This window comes from Camellia sinensis, chromosome 5 (genome assembly GCF_055761805.1).
Source record: "Camellia sinensis isolate YWXY chromosome 5, ASM5576180v1, whole genome shotgun sequence".
Classification (NCBI taxonomy): Eukaryota; Viridiplantae; Streptophyta; class Magnoliopsida; order Ericales; family Theaceae; genus Camellia; species Camellia sinensis.
The window spans coordinates 131,500,274-131,510,573 of NC_138965.1; the positions used below are offsets into that span (position 1 = coordinate 131,500,274).

Consider the following 10,300-nt stretch of genomic DNA (forward strand, 5'->3'; position numbering starts at 1 on the left):
CTTCATCTTCTTGCTAATTCTTTTTAATTACATGATATTGATTCCAATTTCATCTTTAATTTCAAGTGTAATGTAATGATTCTACACAAATTAAACATAAATTCCAGACCTTGAGTTTTAATTTCAGAATATTTAGTTGAATCCCTTCTAATTCTTCTTGGGTTTCTTCAAAAACTTAAGCTTTCCTTTCAATGTTTCTTCTCCTCTTTTGTTTTCTTTGTTCCCGCAACTTTTTTTCTTTTTGTTTTCCAGTAGCTATCTCTCTCTCCCTCTCGATTTCTTTTTTTTTTTTTTGAGCTTCTCCAGCAGAATGAGTTCAGCCTTACTTCTCGCATTTACATATAACACATATACACACCTCTCACTTCAACATGTGTACACAAACCTCACACATTGAGGCTCCAGCCCAACACTAGGCACTATAATAATGAGCGAGCACACTCCCACAAGAATTATAATTCCTTATACACAACTTCACAATTAATCACACCACATGGGTAAATTTAGCTTGTCTCTTGATCACACAATTAACTCAACTAAACTATATTTTGTCTTAATTAATTTTGATTAGTACATAACTTAATTAATCATAGTAATCACAAAACCACATAATTTAATTAGTTTAATTTGACTTCCTGTCACGCCCCAAACCCGCCCCTAAAAGTTTGGGCATGATCATTTCAAAGACGGACAGTTAATTTGATATATACAACATATGGGGCCTGAACGGAAGAATTTACAACATAAAATAATATAAATTAACATCCATTGAGCTCACACCTACATGCCAGGATCTCAATGTGCCAATAAACAGTTCCTCATAGGATAGACAGATATATAAGTAGCAGATGTTTGCATTCACACAATAACATATATGGGCATACATATAGAACCAGCCCTACACGTGGCATACAGCCAAAAATAATAGTAAGGGAGATTACACACAACTAATGACATTAGACAAAAGATTAAGGACTGGACTAGGGGTCATTAGGGAAACCCCACAAAATGCTTAAGCTTCTTTACGTTGCTTAACCAAAAAGGGGTGACCGAAGCTGGACTAAGACCGACCTCCAGATTGATTGCCTACAGAAACAGACATAACACAAAGTGAGCGAGGCTCAGTGAATGATAGTACGTAACAATTCGATGAATAAACTTGAATTATAATGCATGTAAGGATAGAGGTCACAAGGTTAATCTTTTTCTGTAAATATTTCCCAGAATGGCCTTGGGCCCAATCCTTATACAGAGCAACTTCAAGCCCAGTATCATACAGAACAAAACAGCCTTAGGCCCAACAGATTTCACAGATCGGCCTCAGGCCCAACAGAATTTACAAATCGGCCTCAGGCCCAACAGAGTTTACAGATCTGCCTCAAGCCCAACAGAGTTTACAGATCAGCCTCAGACCCACAGATCGGCCTCAGACCCAGATATTAATAGAGTAGACTAATATCAGAGTCATACCGACATGCGCAAATTCTTCTAATCGTTCACACAAGCTAACACAGTTGATTTGAGATTAACAGAGTGCTAAGAATAATGATTAGCGATAAGTAAAGCGGACTAGTACAGTACTATTACTCACAGTGCGGTGGCGGAGCGATGGTTCCTCCCGGAATGTGACCTACACACATAGGTAACTCACAATTAGCCCCGTTAATCACTTTCTGATTCGTTTTACTACCAATGAATTTATAACCATTTCAAAGGCATCAATTACAGATTTTAATAACACCAAAGGGTCAAACATGTAAAACGGAGCAGACAAAATTTTACAGCATGGGCCGCACGTGCGTCTGTGAGCCCCGCACGTGCGGCAGTAGTTCCCGCACGTGCGGCTGTGAGGTCCCGCACGTGCCTTTTTTCCAGTAGCTTCAGTCCCAAATCCCCTGTTTTCCGCACGTGCGGCTGTAAGCCCCGTACGTGCGGCAGTGATTCCCGCACGTGCGGCGATTAACCCAGTTTTGTGCAGTCCGAAGCAAAGCATTCCCACAACTTGGTAGGCATATACTAAGGCAAAAAATAGGGGAAATTAAGGCAATACAATTGCTTAACATCATGATAACATGGATTGCAAGTATATAATGCCACAATAATCATGAATCACAAGCTTAATTACATTAATCCTTTCCAATTTCACAACACAATTCAATTCTCCTTAACATACAAACAATATACACGTACAAACATGTAATTTCAACATGAAAATTCAAGGAATAAGTTACAAAATCTCCTTATAACCCAATTTACCTTCAAAACAACTAAATGCTAAGAATACTTCCCAAGAGAACAATAACCACACACTTGATCTCAATGACCAACTCCATGAAAGTAAGAGAAGTTTAAGAAGAGGTTAAAGAGAAGGTGATTCATACATACCTTGACCCAAATCTTTACAAACTCTCTCAATTCCTACTCTTCTCCCTTGAAGGACTTCTTTCCCTTTAGTTCTTTCTCTCAACCTCACTTCTCTCTCACAGAAGAAGATATTTTTGAGCTCAAGAATATGAAGTCAATGGTTAAGATAGATATATATATCTAAATGTTGAATAAAACAAAATTTAATCAATTTAGTCATTCCGAATCAGATTTTCACAAAAATACTTATTATGATTTAAAAATTATGCTGATCTCAAATATAAGGTCAATTTCAGATAATTAAGCTTCTAAGACTTCCAATTTCTGACCAAACATTATAATTGCAACAAATTTTTCTCTTGTTCGACAGATATGCATCTATAATCATAAGATTCACTTACTTAAACTTAATTTCACATGAAATTTCACAGTAATCATACAAATGCACAGAATAGGGAACTGAAAGCATACCAGAAAATATGTACGAGGGTAGGGTTATTACACTTCCATTAAGACCCAATTAATTATATTTAATTTTATTAGTCTGAATCAGATTTTTAATCAAACTCTTAAAAGACTCCAAATATCCAATTGAACTTATCACTATCCTCAATTTTGGCTTCTCACATCATTAAGGCCTTCAATTTTAGATCAAACTCAAAATCTTCATCAATAAATTACATACTCAATTGAATGCCTCAATTGAACACCTCATAAATAAATTTAATTCATAATAACCTTAATTCCCAACTCTCATAACTTAAGTAACTCCAACTCGTACCCAATCAAATCCCAATTTTGCAAATCTGAATCTAATATTTACTTAAACTCTCATACGATCCGATGCTCAAAATTAAAATAATTCAATTCACTAATTATAGCGATCCCGGTTGTCCCTTTACTGTTCTGTTGTGTTCCGGACTTGGTTCCATGAAGTTGGTAGTTGTGTCTATCTTGTTGTCGTCCTTTAATTCCGCTTGATTGAGTTTTAGGATGTTTTGGGAAGGGTTGTTACAGGTTGGTTAGGCCTTGGTTTCAATTCCTTGTTGCCCAGTTTTTAGGCGGTCCGCTCGAGCGGGTCTTCTTGCGCTCGAGCGGGGTTTGCACACTCCCAGTTTTTCGTGTCCCTGCAAAACTTCTGCAGGTGTGATTTTTACGCTCGAGCGGGTTTCTTTACGCTCGAGCGATAGTGCTCGAGAGGGTACTCTGGCGCTCGAGTGGGTAGTACCTTTTCGGTGTAAGTTCTGGGAAGGGGAAATCTACGCTCGAGCGAACTGGTTTTTGCGCTCGAGCGGATGTGCTTTATTCTTGTGTCTTGGCGCTTGAGCGGGCCTTTTTGCGCTGGAGCGGACCTAGTTTTTGTTCTTGACGCTCGAGCGTTGTGTTTTCCGCTCGAGCGGGAATGTCGTATATCAGTTGGCCGTGAGGCAGTTTTAAATCACTTTTTCTCATCCTTTCTCTCTCTTACTTTTCTGAAAAAGCCATTTGAGAGCCTCTCTCTCTAAAACCTTGTCTTCTCTCTAAGTATTGATCTAGCTAGGGTGCTTTCCTCACCTTTGGCCTTTACAAAAGAGTTGTTGATCGTCGAAGGCTATCTTTTGATCCGAGAAACTCGTGGTTTGGAGCAAGTTCGTTTTCATCATCTTCTTCGTTGGGTGTCATCTTTTGAGGTAGGGGTTCCTACTCACTCTTATGGTCTTTGACCTAGATTTTTAGTTGTTTTGATAGAGTGTTGAACTTAGGAAATTTTGAGACTTAGGGTTTCAAAATGTGTAAAAAGGGTTTTGTGATTTTGGGCTCATAATTTGTATTTTGGGTTTCAAAGTGATGATATAGTTGCTGGTTGGTGATATTGAAACCTTCGGGTTAATATCTAGAGTTGGGGGTACAAGCCCTAATTTGTTGTTTAAAATTAATTGGTATAATTAATTGGGGAAAATTGTGAACTTATGGAATTGAGTTGGAAATAATGAAATTGGTTCATTATGTTGTGAAATGATGGAGTTGGATTTATAAATCGCTCGCTTTTGAAAACATAGATATTTTATCTGTTGGAGCTTTTATTATCTGTTTAGGAATAATTGCTTGGGCTACCGGTGGAGGGTAGTTTTGATTGTTGTAGACAATGTATGATGATTAGGCAAACTAAAACTAATCAATTGGATATGTCATAGAGTATGACGGTTGATAGAATACATTAACGTTATGTATTGATTGATTGTGTATATGACCTTTGTGTATATATGCATTGTGTGTGTGGGAGGAGATAGGGGATGTACTCCACGGTTTAGGGAAAGATAGGGAATGGACCTCTAAACCGAATGTTGTTTGGGAGGAGATAGGGGATGGACTCCACTGATACAGCTCATATGCTTGTCAGACAATGTGTTGATACAGCTCATATGCTTGTCATTGGAAGTGTTGATACAGCTCATATGCTTGTCATTGGAAGTGTTGATATAGCTAATATGCATATCTGTCGAAATGTGGATACAGCTTGTATACTTATCTGTTGAGATGTTGATACAACTAATATGTTTATCTACTGTAAAAATGGAAAATGCTTAATATGAATCATTGTCTCATATAAGTGGTTGGCCAGGCTCTAAACGATTGATGTAAATTGTGGAATTGGCAAGAAATGAAAACTGAAATGAAACATGAACATAGTGGTCATGGAATGGAAATGGATTATGGATTGGTTTATGAAAATTGAACATTTATCAATGGCTAATGTCTTAGTCATTGCTCATACTGTGTTTAGCATATCTCTACTGGGCGTTGGCTCACCCTTTATGGGACATTATTTTCAGGTACAGGTAGTATGCCACCTCCAAGGACATAGCTTGGATGATGATGAGAGTTGAAGACTCTTCTTTTATTTGTTTTGATGTATTACATGTAAATTCAAGCCAAGGGCTTAATATGTATTGAGTTAGTACTCTTCTTTTTTTTTTTGTAACCAAGTGTTAACTTGGAAAGCTGTAAGCCCTTAGGGCATTTGCTTTTGTTGTTAACATGTAATACAGTTGTAGAATTACTCTGATAAATAGAAATGGTTAGTTTATTTTATATCAATGCATGTCTCATGAGATGGGTTTTATCTATTATTTTGAGGGCGTTACACTAATTATACTCTCTTGAACCATTTAGGCTTTCAATTTCTAATTCCAAAATAAATCCTCAATAGAATCATATACGAATCAAACTGAATAATTCTTATAAATCCCAAATTAAATTAGAATAATGAGCAATTAAAATTAAAATTTCCTTACTTAATTAAACGCTAATTACTATATGTGGTAGGGTCATCACACATGTCCTCATCAGTATCTTCCTTGGGCTCTTTCTGTTGAAATTATTATTTTTTTTTAAAAAAAACACACAAATCAATCAGATTCTCTAGGCTATGTAAATAGAGAAGATTTGAGTAGAATTTTTTACCTTATTCTCTTTGGATGGAAGAGTAGGGGTGGAGCCACCAGAAGGAGTAACGACACCAACAAAGCTAACGTTCATGATGAGATCATCGATGCTTTTGGTTATGTTGCAAAATTAATTGACGGTGTTCAAGGGTCGTGGACCGCCAGTGGAGGTACCATCGCCGCCGTGCTTAAAAGAGAAAAGTGTTTTAGAGAGAGATGAGGTGTAGATCTGCGAACTGTGTGGATTGACTCAGATCTCAGCCTATGGTGGTTAGATCTACACCAGAACATGGCCGACTCTACCGTATCTCGTAACATCATTTAGGGTTTCACGATCAAAACTGTAAGAGAGAGAGAGAGAGAGAGAGAGGGGGGGAGGAAAGAGAAGATGTAGAGAGAGAGAAAATGTAGAGAGGGAGACGGTGGTTTTGGTGGCGGATCTTGAAGTAGGTAAGGAGGAGGCGCATCGTTGGAGTGGAGGGGAGGCGGTGGTTTTGTTCTGTGTATTTTAGAGAGGGAGATAAATGGGTTTAGAGAGAGAGATGAATGGTCTAGAGGGACATATTACAATATATATATATATATATATATAGGGTATTTTAGTTATTCCGTAATGTCTTGTCCAAGTAGACAGAATAAATTAGAGCCTAGACCTCTGAGCAAGTAAACTTCAAAATTGAATTTATCATCCGAGCACCCTTTTAAAATTAAGTTTAAAATGTTTTGATTTATATATATTAAAATATGAGTTTAGTACAAATAAATTAACTCTTTTTCCTTTATGTATCTAACTAGCATATCACCCGTGCTATGCACGGGTTGTATTTATAATTATTTGTATATGTGAATTGTGATTTTTAAATATTTTTTATTATTATTAAATGTCTTTTTTTTTCTTTTTTATATTATATTAAAGTTTAATATTTTGATAATAATCATATGTGTTGGACTTTTTAAAGAATTAAATGTCTTCTTTTTTTATATTATATTAAAGTTTAATATTTTGATAATAATCATATGTGTTGGACTTTTCAAGAAATTTTTTTTATGCTTGTCCTTAATGCATTAAAGTGTTATTATGAGGGAGAATAATCATGTGTTGGAACTTTTTAAGAAATTCATATATGTTGGACTTTTCAAGGAATTTTTTTTATTCATTAATCTTTTTTTAATGCTATCTAACTATAATGACATTTTTCTCATAATAAAAAAAAATAACCATTAAAATAGTAAATAAAAAAGATTATTTAGAACCATTGAACAAACTACAATCACATTTTTCTTTTTGTGAGTGTTTATGTTTATCTAACTTCAATCATATTAAAAAATAAAATTATAAACAAAAGGAGATAACTCCAATCATACAAATCGCAATTTTTTTAATGCTATCTAATCATCATCAATAATTAAAAAAATTAATCACAAATTAAGTCAATTAATAATTAAAAAACACAACAATTTATTTTTCAAAAAACATAGTGAGTTAAAAAGATCAATTACAATTTTTTTTTGGGTCAAAATACAATCTAATCATCATCAATAATTGGTACATTATGTGATCCTAATGAGTACAATCCATTTTGTTTTCAAAAAATACAGTGAGTTAAAAATCAAATCACAAATTAAGTGAATTGATAGTTAAAAAAACACAATAATTTTTTTTCAAAAACACAGTGAGTTAAAAAAATCAATTACAATTTCTTTTTCAAAATACAATCTAATCATTATCAATAATTGGTACTTTAAAAATCAAATCTCAAAAAAAATCAAATCAAATCACAAATATTTTTATGCTATCTAACTACAATCAAATTTTTTTCATAAATAATTGTAAAGAAAAATCATTAAAAAAGTAAATAAAAGTTTAAATCACATTAATAAAAAGAACCATTGAACAAACTACAATCACATCACATTTTTTCCATAATAAAAAATAAATAAATGAAAAAAAGAACCATTAACTAACTACAGTCATATTAAAAAAAAAAAACCATTGAACTAACTACAATCACATTTTTTTTTGTGAGTGTTTATGTTTATCTAACTTCAATCATATTAAAAATAAAATTAAAATAGTAAATAAAAAGATTAAATAACATTAAAAAAAATATTGAACTAACTACAATAATCATATTAAAGAAAGAGCCATTGAACAAACTACAATCACATCACATTTTTCCCATAATAAAATAAATAAATGAAAAAAAAGAACTATCAAACTAACTACAATCACATTAAAAATTTTTAAAAAAAAATCATTTAACTAATTATAATCACATTTTTCTCTTTGTGAGGGTTTATATTTATCTAACTTCAATCATATAAAAAAATCAAAAATAAAATTAAAATATTAAATAAAAAGATTAAATAGCATTAAAAAAAATCATTGAACTAACTACAACAATCATATTAAAAAAAGAGCCACTGAACAAAGTACAATCACATCACATTTTTCATATAATAAAATAAATAAATGAAAAAAAGAACTATTAAACTAACTACAATCACATTAAAAAAAAATCATTCAACTAATTATAATCACATTTTTCTGTTTATATTTATCTAATTTCAATCATATTAAAAAATCAAATTATAATTTTTTATTCGCTAAACAAATCACAAATATTTTTATGCGCTATCTAACTACAATATTAAAACAATAAACAAAAAGAAAAGTTAAGAAGGAGAAAATAAAAAGAAGACTTATTATTTGCATACGTGGTCACTGTAGTTGAAAGTGTAAAAGTGAGAAGTCAAGAAGGAGATAATCATCATCAATAATTGAGACATTATGTGACCCTAATGAGTACAATCCATTTTGTTTTTCAAAAAACACAGTGAGTTAAAAATCAAATCATAAATTAAGTGAATTTTTTTTAAAAAAAACACAATAATTTTTTTTCAAAAAACACAGTGAGTTAAAAAAATCAATTACAATTTTTTTTTTCAAATACTGTAACAATCCAGATTTTTAATTATTCTGTAAAATTTATACTAATATTATTTAATCTCAGTTTGGAAAATATATAATTTATTATATATTATTATACGTAATTTTGTAAAATAATATAATTATTAAAAGTTTAGGGGTCAAAATATAAATAATAATAATATAGATAATAATAATAATAATTGGTATGGTAGTAAAATAAATAATTAATTTTATGTTAATATACAATAGAGCGTAATTTAATTAGATATTAATTTAAGTATATAATTATATTAAAATATTAGGTCAAAAAATAAGCATTTTAAATATCTATTAAAGATAAAAATGAATCTATATGATTTTTAATCGAATCTTGATTTGAGCCACGTGCGCGCCTTACATCCGTATAATAGGGAGGCGTGTCACCTGGAGAGGAAGAGAAAATGAAAAGAAAGGAAAGAGAGGAAAGAAAAGGAAAGAAAAAAAGAAAGAAAAGATAGAGAAATAAATAATGAAAGTTGAAAAGATTTTTGGTGGTGGAAATAAAGAGTAAGGCATTAAAGTTAAGGTGAGTTATATTATACCTTGAGTTACTAAAATGTATTTTATGTACGTTTTAACTTATCAAAATCTGTTTTATATAAGTTATATTTTATTAGTATATTAATAAAAGTTATATTTTATAAAGATTTCAGTTACGTGGTTTATCTTCTGAACCCTATTTGCTTAAAAAGAAATTCATGGATATGTTTGTTTATATTTTAAATAATATTTTGCTATGACCTTATTAACAATTATGTTTTGTAAGTAACACCACGGGAGTCCCACGCCTTGGGGACTTAAATAACTATTGACTTTTGTTTGACCACTTTGTGGCCCTTTGTTTGTCATAAATCCATTGACCTCTGTTCTATGTGGACCAAAGTGCTGTGCGGAGTTAAGTGCTACACTATTGTGGGAGCCACCTCTAGAATTCGTACGAGCCACCTCTTGAATCCGTACCTCTGTTCTGACTGTCACTTCTGTGACCTCTGTTCTGTACCGTGGTTATGATTTTCTATTTATATAATATCTGTATTTCAGTTTCTGCTACTTAAATGATTTCTGCTACTCAAATGATTTGTTATGTAAATATTTTGGCTACATAACTATCCATGGTTATTTCGTGTCCCTTATACTCTTGGTATAATATTTATCACTCTGCCATGTGCTTATAGTTTTTTACCAATTTAGGAAACATGCAAGTCAGAAATAGCTTTTGGAAAATCTTAGATGCGGGGCTCCGGATTAGATACACACAACACTTTTGATATTATTTTTATATGTAAATATCGGTCTTTTGGTCAATATAATTTTGTAATAAAAATAAAAACTCAAATGATTATTTTGGTATCCTTACTTAAATATTACTTCCGCTCGCGTTTATTGATTTGTTTAAAAATTGGCCGGAGGTAACCTCAGTTACTGGCCATCGCGATACTTAATCCTTAGGTACGGAAAGCGGGTCGTGACAAGTGGTATCAGAGCAATGGTTTATAAACAAAAAAAAAAAAATCATCATTGGAGCATAGGACACATGCAC

General features: G+C 32.4%; 1 long non-coding RNA gene across 1 annotated transcript; it reads right to left on the reverse strand.

Moving 5' to 3' along the window:
* Positions 1-801: 801 nt before the first annotated feature.
* LOC145790209 (uncharacterized) lies at positions 802-6,149 on the reverse strand. Its single transcript, XR_014328874.1, has 2 exons — positions 5,809-6,149; positions 802-1,630 (listed from the first exon to the last, which is right to left on the reverse strand). It is a non-coding gene; the product is annotated as an uncharacterized LOC145790209 (long non-coding RNA).
* Positions 6,150-10,300: the final 4,151 nt, after the last annotated feature.